We start from the raw sequence: 6,605 nt of genomic DNA, 5'->3' as shown, positions 1-6,605 counted from the left end.
ACAATGAAAGAATGAACAATAACCCTGAGGAAAACAGACAAACCAGTAAAGAGAAGCAAATACAAAATGTGTTCGTAAAACAACACAAGACTGTTTTAAATAAAGCAATCTGACAATAAAAATCTATGTCCATATGCATATATATAATTATATGTTATTTATTAACTTTAATATATATACATTTGATAACTTGCTTAAATTTTATAAAACTAGACAATATAAATTACAAAATAGACATGGATAAAAAAAAAGACGGCTATCTGCAAATATAGTTGAAACACATGCTCAGAAAATAGATAAACAAAGAACACAGGCACGGAAGAGGAGCAAAGAGTAAGCACACTGAGAAGTAAGCCACAGGTTTTCAGTTTACTCCTAGTAAGAGGTCCAGAATGAGAAAGAAGAACAATGGAAGGGAGGAAATAATCAGAGAAACAATGGATCTAAGGGAAAACATGGTCATATTTGAAATGTCTATCCATGTTAACTGAAACAGAATTAATGAAAAAATTTTAAACCCTGAGATGCATTCATGATTTTTTACAACTACAAGGATAAAGAGAACATTATAAAATTGTTCAAAAGTAAAACAAGTTACTTATTCCAGATGATCAGACTTCTTATCAGGAATAGAGAAGTGATATATCTTCACAATTTGGATGAAAAACATTTTCCAGAGACTTGGAGATACAGTCAAACCATTAATACGCATGAGATATAGGGAACAAATGTAAAAGAACTCTGTTCACATGGGTAAAAGACAGACTGGTAACTGAACCTGATCTAGAAAGTGGAGTTCATCAATTACTGACACTTGGTAGATTCTTCTTTAAGCCGTAATTTTAATCACACTAGGTTGTATTTTCTTCTCTAAAGAGTCATTCATTTTATTTACCTCCATAGTGAATTGTGCTTGAAGTTTTATATTGATATTAGTCATCATGTTTTAAAATCAAACTATGGGGGGAAACAGAGACTCCACTCTTGGAGGGCACACACAAAGTAGTGTGAGCATCAGGACCCAGTGGAAAGGGGCAGTGACCCCATAGGAGACTGAACCAGACATACCTGCTAGTGTTGGAGGGTCTCCTGCAGAGGTGAGGGGGGGGGAGCTGTGGCTCACCATGGGGACAAGGACACTGGTAGCAGCAGTTCTGGGGAGAACTCCCTGGCATGAGTCATCCAGATTACATCATTAGCCCCACAAAAGAGCCTGTAGGCGCCAGTGCTGGGTCCCCTCAGGCCAAACAACCAACAGGGAGCGAACTCAGCCCCACCCATCAGCAGACAAGCAGATTAAAGTTTTACTGAGCTCTGTCCACCAGAGCAACATCCAGCTCTACCCACCACCACTCCCTCCTATCAGGAAGCATGGACAAACCTCTTAGATAGCCTCATCCACCAGAAGGCACACAGAAGAAACAAGAAGAACTACAATTCTGCACCCTGTGGAACAAAAACCACATTCACAGAAACATAGACAAAATGAAAAGGCAGAGGACTATGTACCAGATGAATGAATGAGATAAAACCCCAGAAAAACAGCTAAATGAAGTGGAGAAGGTAACCTTCCAGAAAAAAAATTCAGACTAGTGATAGTGAAGATGACCCAGGACCTTGGAAAAAGAGGCAAAGATTGAAAAGATGCAAAAAATGTTTAACAAAGACCTAGAAGAATTAAAGAAAAAACACCTGGAAGAATTAAAGAACAAACAAACAGAGGTGAACAATACAATAACTGAAATGAAAACTATGCTAGAAGGAATCATTATCAGAATAACTGAGGCAGAAGAATGGATAAGTGACCTGGAAGACAGAATGGTGGAATTCACTGCTGCAGAACAGAATAAAGAAAAAAGAATGAAAAGAAATTAAGACAACTGAAGAGATGTCTGGGACAACATTAAATGCACCATCATTCGCATTAGAGGGGTCCCAGGAGGAGAAGAGAGAGGGAAAGGACCCGAGAAAACATTTGAAGAGATTATAGTTGAAAACCTCCCTAACATGGGAAAGGAAAGGGCCACCCAAGTACAGGAATGCAGGGAGTTCCAATCAAGATAAACCCAAGCAGAAACAAGCCAAGACACATAGTAATCAAACTGACAAGAATTGAAGACAAAGAAAAATTATTAAAAGCAACAAGGGAAAAATGACAAATAACATACAAGGGAACTCCCATAAGGTTAACAGCTGATTTCTCAGCAGAGACTCTACAAACCAGAAGGGAGTGGCACGATATATTTAAAGTGATGAAAGGAAAGAACCTACAACCAAGATTACTCTACCCCGCAAGGATCTCATTCAGATTCAATGGAGAAATCAAAAGCTTTATAGACAAGCAAAAGCTAAAAGCATTCAGCACCACCAAACCAGCTTTACAACAAATACTAAAGGAACTTCTCTAAGTGGAGAACACAAGAAAAGAAAAGGACCTACAAAAACAAGCCCAGAACAATTAAGAAAATGGTAATAGGAACATACATATCGATAATTACCTTAAATGTGAATGGATTAAATGCTTCAACCAAAAGATACAGACTCGCTGAATGGATACAAAAACAAGAGCCATATATATGCTGTCTACAAGAGACCCACTTTAGACGTAGGAACACATACAGACTAAAAGTGAGGGGACGGAAAAAGAAATTCCATGTAAATGGAAATCAAAAGAAAGCTGGAGTAGCAATACTCATATCAGATAAAATAGACTTTAAAATAAAGAATGTTACAAGATACAAGGAAGGACACTACATAATGATCAAGGGATCAAACCAAGAAGAAGATATAACAATTATAAATGTTTATACACCCAACATAGGAGCACCTCAATACATAAGGCAACTGCTAACAGCTACAAAAGAGGAAATTGACAGTAACACAATAATAGAGGGGAACTTTAACACCCCACTTACACCAATGGACAGAAAATAAATAGCGTAACACAGCTTTAAATGACACAAAAGACCAGACAGATTTAATTGATATTTATAGGACATTCCATCTGAACAGAGCAGATTTAACTTTCTTCTCAAAAGCATAAGGAACATTCTCCAGGAGAGATCACATCTTGGGTCACAAATCAAGCCTCATTAAATTTAAGAAAATTGAAATCATATCAAGCATCTTTTCGACCACAATGCTATGAGATTAGAAATCAATTACAGGGAAAAAGACGTAAAAAACACAAACACATGGAGGCTAAACATTACATTACTAAATAACCAAGAGATCACTGAAGAAATAAAAGAGAAAATCAAAAAAATAGCTAGAGACAAATGACAATGAAAACACGACGATCCAAAACCTACGGGATGCAGCAAATGCAGTTCTAAGAGGGAAGGCTATAGCAATACAATACTACCTAAACAAACAAGAAAAATCTCAAATAAAGAAAGTAACATTACACTTAAAGGAACAAGAGAAAGAAGAAAAAACAAAACCCAAAGTTAGTAGAAGGAAACAAATCAAAGATCAGAGCAGAAATAAATGAAATAGAAACAATAGCAAAGATCAATAAAACTAAAAGTTGGTTCTTTGAGAAGATAAACAAAAGCCACTCATCAGGAAAAAGAGGGAGAGGACTCAAATCAACAAAATTAGAAATGAAAAAGGAGAAGTTACAATGGACACTGCAGAAATGCAAAGCATTATAAGAGACTACTACAAGCAACTCCATGCTAATTAAATGGACATCTGAAAGAAATGGACAAATTCTTAGAAAGGTAAAACCTTCCAAGACTGAACCAGGAAGAAATAGAAAATATAAACAGAGCAATCAAAAGTAATGAAATTGAAACTGTGATTAAAAATCTTCCAAGAAACAAAAGTCCAGGATCCGATGGCTTCACAGGTGCATTCTATCAAACAGTTAGAGAAGAGCTAATACCCATCCTTTTCAAACTTTTCCAAAAAATTGCAACAGAACAAACACTCCCAAACTCATTCTACAAGGCCAAAATCACACTGATACCAAAATGAGACAAAGATACTACAAAAAAAAGAAAATGAGAGACCAATATCACTGATGAATATAGATGCAAAAATCCTCAACAAAATACTAGGAAACAGAATCCAGCTACACATTAAAAGAATCATACACCATGATCAAGTGGTATTTATGCTAGGGATGCAAGGATTCTTCAATATACGCAAATCAATCAACGTGATACACCGCATTAACAAACTGAAGAATAAAACCATATGATCATCTCAATAGATGCGGGAAAAGCTTTTGACAAAATTCAAACGCATTTATGATAAAAACTCACCAGAAAGTGGGCATAGAGGGAAACTACCTCAACACAATAAAGACCTTACATGACAAACCCACAGCAAACATCATTCTCAATGGTGAAAAACTGAAAGCATTTCCTCTAAGATCAGGAACAAGACAAGGATGTCCACTCTCGCCACTATTATTTAGCAAAGTTTTGGATATCCTAGTCATGGCAATCAGGGAAGAAAAAGAAATAAAAGGAATCCAAATTGGAAAAGAAGAAGTAAAACTGTCACTGTTTGCAGATGACATGATACTATACATAGAGAATCCTAAAGATGTCACCAGAAAACTATCAGAGTTAATCAATGAATTTGGTAAAGTTGCAGGATATAAAATTAATGCACAGAAATCTCTTGCATTCCTATACACTAACAGTGAAAGATCAGAAACAGAAATTAAGGAAACAATCCCATTCACCATTGCAACAAAAAGAATAAAATACCTAGGAATAAACCTACCTAAAGAGGTAAAAGACCTGTACTCAGATAACTATAAGACACTGATAAAAGAAATCAAAGATGACACAAACAGATGGAGGGATGTACCATGTTCTTGGATTGGAAGAACCAATATTGTGAAAATGACCATACTATCCAAAGCAATCTACAGATTCAATGCAATCCCTAATAAATTACCAATGGCATTTTTTACAGAACTAGAACAAAAAAATCTTAAAATTTGTATGGAGACACAAAAGACCCCAAATAGCCAAAGCAATCTTGAGGGAAAAAATGGAGCTGGAGGAATCAGACTCCCTGACTTCAGACTATACTACAAAGCTACAGTAATCAATACAATATGGTACTGGCACAAAAACAGAAACATAAATCAATGGAACAGGATAGAAAGCCCAGAAATAAACCCACACACCTATGGTCAACTAATCTACAATAAAGGAGGCAAGGATATACAATGGAGAAAAGATAGTCTCTTCAATAAGTGGTGCTGGGAAAACTGGACAGCTACATGTAAAAGAAGGAAATTAGAACACTCCCTAACACCATACACAAAAATCAACTCAAGATGGATTAAAGACCTAAATGTAAGACTGGACACCATAAAACTCTTAGAGGAAAACCTAGGAAGAACACTCTTTGACACAAATCACAGCAAGACCTTTTTTGACCCACCTCCTAGAGTAATGGAAATAAAAACAAAAATAAACAAATGGGACCTAATGAAACTTAAAACCTTTTGCACAGCAAAGGAAACCATAAACAAGACAAAAGACAACCCTCAGAATGGGAGAAAATATTTGCAAACAAATCAACGGACAAAGGATTAATCTCCAAAATACATAAACCACTCATGTAGCTCAATATTAAAAAAAAAAAAAAATCAAAAAATAGGCAGAAGACTTAAATAGACATTTCTCCAAAGAAGACATACAGATGGCCAAGAGGAACATGAAAAGTGCTCAACATCACTAATTATGAGATAAATGCAAACCAAAACTACAATGGGGTATCACCTCACACCAGTTAGAATGGGCATCATCAGAAAATCTACAAACGACAAATGCTGGAGAGGGTGTGGAGAGAGGGAACCTTCTTGCACTGTTGGTGGGAATGTAAATTGATATAGCCACTATGGAGAACAGTATGGAGGTTTCTTAAAAAACTAAAAATAGAATTACCATATGACCCAGCAATCCCACCACTGGGTATATACTCAGAGCAAAACATAATTCAAAACGACACATGCACTCCAATGTTCACTGCAGCATGATTTACAATAGCCGGGTGATGGAAACAACCTAAATGCCCATTGACAGACAAATGGTTATAGAAGATGTGTTACATATATACAATGGAATATTATTCAGCCATAAAAAGGAACGAAATTGGGTCATTTGTAGAGACGTGGGTAGACCTAGAGACTGTCATACAGAGTGAAGTAAGTCAGAAAGAGAAAAACAAATATTGTGTATTAACGCATATATGTGGAATGTAGAAAAATGGTACAGATGAACTGGTTTCCAAAGCAGAAATAGAGACACAGATGTAGAGAACAAACCTATGGACCCCAAGGGGGGAAGTGGGGGTTGGGGTGGTGGTGGAATGAATTGGGAGGTTGGGGTTGACATATATACATTAATATGTATAAAATAGATAACTAATAAGAACCTACTGTATAAAAAATTAAATTAAATTAAAAAAAGATATGACTGACACACACACACACACACACACACACACACACAGTGGAATACTACTCAGCCATAAAAAAGAATGATATTTGCAGCAACATGGATGGACTTGGAGGTTATAATAAATAAATAAATAAATAAAATCAAACTATAGACACAATTTTAAAAATCCAA

The sequence above is a fragment of the Lagenorhynchus albirostris genome, chromosome 13 (assembly GCF_949774975.1).
Source record: "Lagenorhynchus albirostris chromosome 13, mLagAlb1.1, whole genome shotgun sequence".
Taxonomy (NCBI): domain Eukaryota; kingdom Metazoa; phylum Chordata; class Mammalia; order Artiodactyla; family Delphinidae; genus Lagenorhynchus; species Lagenorhynchus albirostris.
Note: the sequence above shows the minus strand (reverse complement) of the source record.